Raw genomic sequence first — 9,918 nt, forward strand, 5'->3', positions numbered from 1 at the left:
GGGTTGACGTGTGCTGAGTATCATGGGTCGGCAGTGGCTCCACGGTCCTGTGTCTACAGCAGGGTGGTACACACCACACACCACACACACACACACACACACACACACACTCACACACATACGCATGCCACGCACGCATGCACGCACGCACACACACCACACACACACACACTCACACACACACACTCACACAGACATATACACACACACACACTCACACAGATACACATCACACACACACAATCACACACACGCGCACGCACACACACACACACAGACATACATACACACACACACACACACACACACTCACACAGACATACATACATACACACACGCAGACACACACACACACACAGACATACACACACACAGACATACACACCACACACACACAGACACGCAGACATATGCGCAAGCACGCACATACACACACACACGCGCAAGCCACACACACACACACCGACATCCACACACACACTCACACACACGCACCCGCACACGCACCACAACACAGACACAGACACAGACACAGACACAGACACAAACACAGACCAGACACACACACACAGTGAGTGTTCTCTTACCAAGTACATCCAGGAGGTAGCTGTGTGCGATGGAGCCATGTTTGTCTCCACCAGGCAGTGTAGTTCCCACGGTCCGAAGGCACGACGCTCTCCATCACCAGGCTCCAGTGCTGGTGTCTCAGCTACAACACAGACACACACACACACACACACACAACACAGAGAGAGAGAGAGAGAGAGAGAGAGAGAGAGAGAGAGAGAGGTTAGAAACACGTTAAAGATTGGGTTGTCTGTGTGCTGGTGTGTTTTTCCTACGGAAACTGGGCTGTCCTTCAGAAAGTCTGTCTGTCTGTCTGTGTCTGTCTGTCTGTCTGTCTGTCTGTCTGTCTGTCTGTCTGTGTCTGTCTGTCTGTCTGTCTGCTGTCTGTCTGTCTCTATGGTAACTGGTCTTTGATGTGTGCAGTGTAAACAGGAACAACAGTGTGTTACATCCCTGTAGAGGGGAGGCTAAATGTCAGGTCCCACCACCGAGGCCAAGTATGTGGTGCAGGTATGCTGCTAAAAACCCCTTTCTCTCACCCTCCTCCCGCGTCCCCACTCCCTTTCCACTACCGTCTTACCCTTCATCCCTCCCTCCCTCGCTCCCTCCCTCCTTGCCTTCCCCCTCCTCCCCTCTCCTACCCTGTGTGTGTGTGTGTGTGTGTGTGTGTGTGTGTGGTGTGTGTGTGTGTGTGTAGGTGTGTATGTATGTGTGTGTATGTGTGTGTAGGTGTGTGTGGTGTGTGTGTGTGTGTGTGTGTGTGTGTAGGTGTATGTATGTGTGTGTGTAGGTGTGTGTGTAGGTGTGTGTAGGTGTGTGTGTGTGTGTGTGTGTGTGTGTGTGTGTGTGTGTGTGTGTGTGTACCTTGATGCCTCCGATGCGATGCTCTCCCCTGAACTCTCGGCTGTTCTTCATCCAGCGGATGGTGGGCAGGGGGCTGCCCATGGCCGGGCAGCGGAACTTGACGGTGTTCCCGGCGGGCACAGCATACAGCTTCTTCTCCATACGCTGGGTGTGAGTCCAATAGGGCCCTACGGACAGACCCAACCAGAACCCAACCAGAACATTAGGACACTGTTTGTGTGTGTGTGTGTGTGTGTGTGTACGTGTACGTGTGCGTGTGCGTGTGTGGTGTGTGTGTACGTGTGTGTGTGTGTGTGCGTGTGTGCATATGTGTGCGTACGTGTGCGTACGTGTGCGTGTGTGGGTGTGGTGTGTGTGTGTGGTGTGTGTCTGACTGACTCACCTCTTGTGAAGTACACTTGGTCATTCTCAACCTCAGCGGAGGTGTCCACCAGACCGTTGTCTTCATCATCATCATCATCACCTGACCCCACCGAGTCTGCACAAAACATGGAAGCAATGTTTCAAATATAACAGTGTTTCAAATATCACAGTGGTTTAAAAACACCAGAACTTAATAGGCTATCTGGCCAAAAACTGATGACTCATGGTTGTGACCTCATGTTTTTAAATGGTATTTTCACATCAGGTTGTCATAGCACTAGTAACGCTAAAGTCGTGGATTCGATTCCCGCTGGGACCATACATACAAAAAATGTCATATGGCTAAATGCCATATATTATTATTATTATTATTATTATTATTATTATTATTATTATTACTATTATTACCATTATTATTATTATAATTATTATATTACCATTATTATTATTATTATTATTATTATTATTATTATTATTATTATTATTGTCTACTAAGTGTGACCTCAGCGTGACCTCACCTGTGACGGTGATGGTGAAGTTCCTCAAGGCCCTCCCTGGTTCCGCGGAGCGTGCACACATACGTGCCCGAGTCGTCGTAGGTCACGTCCGTGATCTCCATCACGCCGCCGCGGATCTGGATGCGAGGCGTGTGCTGCACCCGTGTGGCGCCCTTGAACCAGTCCACGCCCCCGGGGCGGTTCACGTCACAGCGCAGCTTCAGGACGTCGCCGGGCTCCAGGAGAAGGTGGTTCCGAGGTGTTCTCGTTGAGGTCCTCTTCTAGGGCGTCTGGACGGTACGACGACAGAGAAGGCCGGGACGAACGCAGGTTAATAGGGTACTGACACACACACTGGTCATATACACACACACACACACACACACACACTGGTCATATACACACACACACACACACACACACACACACACACACACACACACAAAGAAAATGCTCTTGCTCTCTCTCTCTCTCTCTCTCTCTGTCTCTCTCTCTCACACACACACACACACACACACAGACCAATCAGCAAGGCTCCACATTTCCTTCTAAAGAGAGTGGCCATCCCCTCAACTGTGACCTTTCAACTCTTGCTCCCGTTCATCTCACCCCCTCCCTGCCCCCCCCCCCCCCCCCCCCCCACACACACACACAAAAAAGAGGTTACCATGGAGACTCAAAGAGGCCTACCCCCCTCCCCTGCCCCCTCTGCTCCTTGTTTTGTTTAGCATGGATCATTGTGGGAGTGAGAGCAAGCTAGCGACACAGTCAGCCCCGAAGAAGAGAAAGAAAGGAAAAGAAAAGAGAGAAAGAAAAAAGAAAAGAAGAATGTATCTAATGAACATGTTGTGGCGTGACAGTGGATGGAGCGGCAGGGTAAATGGATGGGGTGGTGATGGTTCAGTGGCAGTCTAAGAGACGGGCTCAGAGGGACTCAAACCAGCCTGCCAGGCAAACACTGGCTCTCACCACCACACAGATGGCCCCTGTCACACCCTACCTCGTCTCTCTCTCTCTCTCTCTCTGTCTTTCTCTCTGTCTGTCTGTCTCTCTCTCTCCCTCCCCATCTCTCTCTCTCCCTCCCCATCTCTCTCTCTCTCTCCCTCCCCATCTCTCTCTCTCTCTCTCTCTCCCTCTTTCCCTCCCCTCTCTCTCTCATTAGATACTCTCTTTCTCTCTCTCCCTCCCTCCCCCTCTCCCTCTCTCTACCCCTCTAGGATCATTCTGTTCTGTAATCACCTGCTGGAACGTTAACGCCAGTTTCCAAGTCCAGGGAGTGAGGGATGACGGTTCCTAAAGAGGACATAGGACAGGTGGTTAGCATACTCATACACTTCCAAGTATGTACTTGTATAGGATAGTATAGGAGTACAACACAAGACTAAGGAGAGTTAACATACGTCATTGAGGGATCACAACAAAGCTGTTTTGTGTGGAGAAAACAACCTCATAAATAATCAACAGAGACTATTTGATATGAGGAAAGGACCTTAACAATCAACAGAGACTATTTCATATGAGGAAAGACCCTAACAATCAACAGAGACTATTTAGTATGAGGAAACACCTTAACAATCAACAGAGACTATTTCATATGAGGAAAGACCCTAACAATCAACAGAGACTATTTAGTATGAGGAAACACCTTAACAATCAACAGAGACTATTTAGTATGAGGAAACACCTTAACAATCAACAGAGACTATTTCATAAGAGGAAATATCCTAATATCCTCAGGTCCTAATAATGAACAGAGAGATGAGGTGTTTACCTGGTAGGACCTGCAGCCAGGCGGACTGCATGGACTGTAGTGTGTGTCCTGCGTGCGTGGTCTCAGCCATACAGACGTACTCTCCCGCGTCCTCCAGACTCACGTTGATCAGGGGCAGGGCGTTGGTCTTGGAGCTGTTGCACTGGAGGGGCTGTGTGGGGAAAAGGACATGAAGACCAGTTAGTTAGTTAGCCTACTAGATAGTTAGTTAGCCAACTAGTTAGTTAGGTAGTTAGGTAGGTAGTTAGTTAGTTAGACTACTAGTTAGTTAGTTAGGTACTTAGTTAGTTAGCTAGTTAGTTAATTAACCTACTAGTTAGATTGTTAGTTATTTACTTAGTTAGTTAGTTAGCCTACTAGTTAGTTAGTTAGTTAGCCTACTAGTTAGTTAGTTAGTTAGTTAGTTAGTTAGTTAGATAGATAGTTAGTTAGCCTACTCGTTAATTAAGTAGTTAGTTAGTTAGTTACTTACTTACTTAGTTAGCTAGTTAGTTAGTTTGCCTACCTACTGATGTGGCAAAGACATCAGTAGGCCACAAGTAAAGGCTTATGACAGGGCAACAGTTGGATTGATCCATAGACAGTATCTCATAGGCAGGCCTAATAACACTGTAACTACTAGTGACATCGTTGTTATTACATAATGAATGACAGCAGCGACGTCTCTCCTGTGTTTTGTGTGAGTGTCCGGTGTCTTACCGTCAGAGGTGTGAGGTGAGGCTGGCCCTCCGCTCCCAGGCGGTCCCCGTCTCTCCTAAGCCACTGGACCTTGGTGAAGGCGGGTCTGTGGACCTTACACACCAGCTTCACCTGCCCCCCCACCACCACTGTGGCGTTCTCAGGGTAGCCCAGCAGAATGAGGGGCCGAGATATTCTTAGATCTGGGGGGGGTGGGAGAGAGGAGAGGAGGGGAGTGGAAAGGAGGGGAGAGAGAGGATTGGAGGAGAGGAGAGGAGAGGAGAGGAGAGGAGAAAAAAGGAAAGGAAAGGAGAGGAGAGGAGAGGAGGGGAGAGGAAAGGAGAGGAGAGGAAAGGAAAGGAAAGGAAAGGAAAGGAAAGGAAAGGAAAGGAAAGGAAAGGAGAGGAGAGGAGAGGAGGGGAGAGCAGGGGAGAGGAGAGGAGAGGAGAGGAGAGGAGAGGAGAGGAGAGGAGAGGAGAGGAGAGGAGAGGAGAGGAGAGGAGAGGAAAGGAAAGGAAAGGAAAGGAAAGGAAAGGAAAGGAGAGGAGAGGAGAGGAGGGGAGAGCAGGGGAGAGGAAAGGGAACCATGAGAAATGGACAACAAAAGCAGCACACATCCATAGGTTTCAGTTTACATGCCATACGCCCTGACGCCTGAGCAAGCAGACATACGCCTTTCTGAGCGTGCTCGTAATTTAACCCAGACACCTGGTGATAAAGTGCACTGATAAAACCAGACTAACATGTCACGATAACCTCACCTACACGCAAACACACACTCTCTTTCTCTCTCCCTCACACACACACTCTCTCTCACACACACACACTCTCTGTCACACACACTCACTCACTCACACACACGCACACACACACACACACACACACACACACACTGCGTTCGTTCAGCCATATGCGCGGGCCGCTCAGTCACACAGAAAGAGCAATTCCAGACCAATTTTCTGTCTGATTGCTTCCTGCAGCCCTCAGTCAAAAGGCAATCTGTTCCCGGGCTAGCGTTAGCATAGCGACCGAGCTGCTCTGTCTCTCTCTCTCTCTCTCTCTCTCTCTCTCTAAAAGCCTTGTGTAGAGGTAGGGAGGTAGGGGAGGTAGGGGAGGTAGGGGAGGTAGGGAGGTAGGGGAGGCAGGGAGGTAGGGGAGGCAGGGAGGTAGGGGAGGTAGGGAGGCAGGGGAGGTAGGGAGGCAGGGGAGGCAGGGAGGTAGGAGAGGTAGGGAGGTAGGGAGGTAGGGAGGTTGGGGAGGTAGGGAGGTAGGGAGGTAGGGGAGGTAGGGAGGTAGGGAGGCAGGGGAGGCAGGGAGGTAGGGGAGGCAGGGAGGTAGGGGAGGTAGGGAGGTAGGGGAGGTAGGGAGGCAGGGGAGGCAGGGAGGCAGGGGAGGCAGGGAGGTACGCTAACCCACAAGGGACACCATAGAACAACATCACCCTGTTCACCAGCAGGCTAATGCTTCACGTGTAGACGAGGTATACACAATACTGCCATTATGCTGCCAGAGGCATTGCCTGGTACATGGATGTAGCTGTAGTCAACAACTTCTTATTCTCTACTATTATGCCATGATGGTCCTGTATGATTATACTATATATATACTGTACGTATATATAAATCATTTAAAATATATATATATATACAATTGATCATTCATTCGTTGTTTTGCGGCATCGAGTTCCACATGTGCTGCCCATCATATGAAGTATGCCCATTCAGTCAGGGGAGGCTGGTGGAGGTAGGAATCGGAGGACGCGCTCATTGTAATGCATGGAATGGAATGAGGAATGGTGCGTTTGATACCGTTCCTCATTCCATGCATTACAATGAGCCCGTCTTCCGATTTCGGCCTCCACTGCATTCAATGTGTCCTTTCACTGAGAGAGACTCCTCTGGCTGCTCGAGCTCACCATCTCTCACAGCTAGCTACTATACTCAGAAACACAGTAAAAACACAGTAAAAACACAGTAAAACACAGTAAAAACACAGTAAAAACACAGTAAAACACAGTAGAAGCCACTGTATTTGGCACGGAGGCACCAGATTCCCCCAGCAGGCACAAAGAGGGGCCAGTGCTATGCTAATGAACTTGTGAGGACTCAAACTGAACCGTCCGTGGCCTTCCGATGAACTCTCGGCTAAGTGTGAATAGTCACCCCGTGACGAGGGGGCTGAACACAACACAAACAACAACACAAACAACACCACACTTTCATTGGTGTGACTGGGCTTTTCCTGGCAGGGAGAGGAGGGACTCTAGCTAAGCTTTACCATCACATGCACTTTTACCCTCGGGTTCACCCGTTGTGGAGACTAGCGTCTCCTTTCAGGGGTGAACCTGCTCCAGGGTTCTGTTTCTTGTCTGGGTGAGATATTTGGCAACGTTAGTCGCTTATGTAAACGGACGCCCAGTAAAGACGCTGAGATCCTACCGGGCTCTTGCTTTAACCTGAAAAGCATAAGCGTCTGCAACATGTCATCTGTAAAAGTCTTATGTCACATGTGATATGTATGTTATACGTGTGATTAACATGTTATGAATTGATTTCATAAGAGCAACCGGTGCTAATATTTCAGCAAAAACTGCAAAACAAAGAATACACCAGCAAAAGCCCAGTGATTGACCTGATATCCCAAAGGCATCAATTCATACTAATGAATGAATTTGATACAGGATATTTCACAGATGGATATAGAAGGGGGGCGGGGGGGTGGGTGGGGGGGTGTTCCTATGAAAAGCCGGTCCAAGCAGAAGCGTGAGAGGTTGTGTTCCTGTCCAGGCTCTCTCACTGTGGGGGCTGTGTGTTCCAGTTCTGTGTGTGAGGTAAAGCTTTCACTCCTCAAGAAAGCAGAAAAAAAAAAAGAAAAAAAAAAGACACGCTTCATCTCTCGGCGCGCCGCCATAAAAAAAGTCATAACGGTTGCCTCTGTCTCGCCCTCTCTCCAGCCTCTCTCCCCAGCCTCTCCCCAGCCTCTCTCCCCAGCCTCTCTCCCCAGCCTCTCTCCCCAGCCTCTGTCTCGCCCTCTCCCCAGCCTCTCTCCCCAGCCTCTCTCCCCAGCCTCCCTCCCCGGTGGGGTAAGTGGAACTTTCCTGGGTGGATGGCTGGGCCCGGCGCTGCTGAATGATCAATGATCGCCGTTGTCAAATGAGTCCAATCTCTTCTGGCAGGGACTTAGCGGTGCATTGTGGGTCCCCTCCGCAGGGCTCCCGAGACCCTTCACGGCTTCTCCTCGGCGGGAGCCAGCTTGGCGAGGGAGTCACGGGGGAGAGGAGGGGAGGGGAGAGGGGGGAGGGCGGGGGGACGCTTTTAACGAACAGGTCAGCCCTAACGCCCAGAGTTCACTTCAGTCCACTCCCTGTCCCTCTCACTCTCAACTGCTTTTCCAGGCCCTCATGATGACAACGATAATCCCCCCCTCCTGAGTGGATTGTTGTATTCACCCAACTAAGTACTTAGCTCTACCTAACTACCAGTTCTGCACAGCTGTGTGGATGTAACGTTCAGGAAAACAAATGATTTTAAAAGTGTTTGTTAGATCTCCCCTGGACTCCCCAAAACAGCAGCAGAAGGGCTTGGCTGATAGTGATCAGTGTGTATGTGTGGGGGGGGGGGGACATGGAGACGGACAGGGAGACGGCCGGGGGGGGGGGGGGGGGAGACAACTACAGAGAGAGACCCAGTTCCTCTTGTACTACCCCCACAAGCCTTCAGGGCAGCAATCTGCAGAGCCTGTCGTCAATCTGCACACATCATAACAATACTTAGAAGCTGAATGGAAGGCTGGGGCTGGCAGGTAGTAAACCAAAGACAGGCGTGTGTTTGTAAAGAATCAATGGAAGCCCCTCCAGCCCCCCCCCCCTCCCCCACCCACCACCCACCCCCACAGCCAACCCCCCCCCCTGTCCTTCCTCCCCTCCCCTCCCCTTCACCCCCCCACCCCTTCTCGGCTGGCAACCGTCCAGACAGATTTACACTTCCGAGCCTCGGGTCTTGCAGGGATCGGGTAGCGCGGTTTACTGCAACCCAAAACACCGGGAGGCTTTTTTGCACCCCCTCAAAAATGATTACAACCTTTTTCTCCTTCCTGTCACCTTGGCTTTTCCGGGGTCTCACACCTCCACTCGGGCTGGCTCCTCTCACCAGAGACCCACCTGATATATCAAACACTCCTCAGGGTGCTGAAGGCTCTCCTCTCCCCTCTCTGGGTGACATGGTTCACTCAGTGGAACGGGAGGAGGGCGTAACGAAGAAGCGTTTGGATGTCCTTTTATCAGGTTTTTTTTTGCCTTTGAAGTTGCTTTCTTTTATTGTTTGTCTGTGGTGAAATTTAACAGCCTCACGACAAAACTTTAAGCGGTGTCGTATAGCCGCATTGGAGGGGCGTAGATAGACATTTAGACATTTGCTCTAAAACGGAGAGACTTCTCCAGGGAGGCTCGAATCACTTGTTCATCGTCCTCAAGGGAACATCCCACTAAAGACACGGGAAGAAATCCCACTAAAGACGGGAGAAATCGGAGAACAGGCTCATTGTGATGCATGGGTGGAATGAAGAGGTGACTGCCGTTTCTCATTCCATTCCATGCATCACAATGAGACCGTCCTCATTGACTTCTACCTCCACCGGCCTCCCCTCACCTGACGTCCCCAGTATAGGGAAGAGGACAACGCAGTGTTGGAGTCAGAGGGTCAGACGTACCTTTATCTTCTCCTTCCTCCGCTCCGATGGCCTTGGCCAGGACTCCGTCAGCCAGGCAGAGTAGGATGATGCACACCGTGCAGATGTTCACCATCTTGAAGACGTGTGTGCACGCGTGTGTGTGTGTGTGTGTGTGTGTATGTGTGAGTGTGTGTCTGATCGTACAGGGTTGAAGCCTTGAGATGGCCTCACACACTGTTTCCTGGCATGGGCTTCTTAAAAAAAAAAAACTCTCACCACAAAAACTGGACCCTGGAAAGACAACAACAACAACAACAACAACACAAGTCAGTCATTTCTCATGCACCAAATACAGCATATTGACACTTTCCCACGTATAACCACATTGACCCTGTTTATGGTACCGTTCGAAATAGGTACAGACATATAAACAAGCTCTTTCTCGGCCGGGAACGCGCTCTAAGGTCGTTGTATTCTTAAACAGATGTCCCTAGTGTCCAGTCATTACTG

At 50.2% G+C, this 9,918-nt stretch overlaps 1 pseudogene across 1 annotated transcript; it reads right to left on the bottom strand.

Annotated features, from left to right (window-relative positions):
- Positions 1 to 587: 587 nt before the first annotated feature.
- LOC310824387 (fibroblast growth factor receptor 4-like) lies at positions 588 to 9,541 on the bottom strand (annotated as a pseudogene). The gene is made up of 7 exons: positions 9,448 to 9,541; positions 4,762 to 4,943; positions 4,063 to 4,213; positions 2,313 to 2,581; positions 1,814 to 1,909; positions 1,432 to 1,598; positions 588 to 709 (listed from the first exon to the last, which is right to left on the bottom strand). The product of its transcript is annotated as a fibroblast growth factor receptor 4-like (transcript).
- Positions 9,542 to 9,918: the final 377 nt, after the last annotated feature.

Source organism: Argentina silus, assembly GCF_951799395.1.
Source record: "Argentina silus genome assembly, contig: scaffold_735, whole genome shotgun sequence".
NCBI classification, from domain to species: domain Eukaryota; kingdom Metazoa; phylum Chordata; class Actinopteri; order Argentiniformes; family Argentinidae; genus Argentina; species Argentina silus.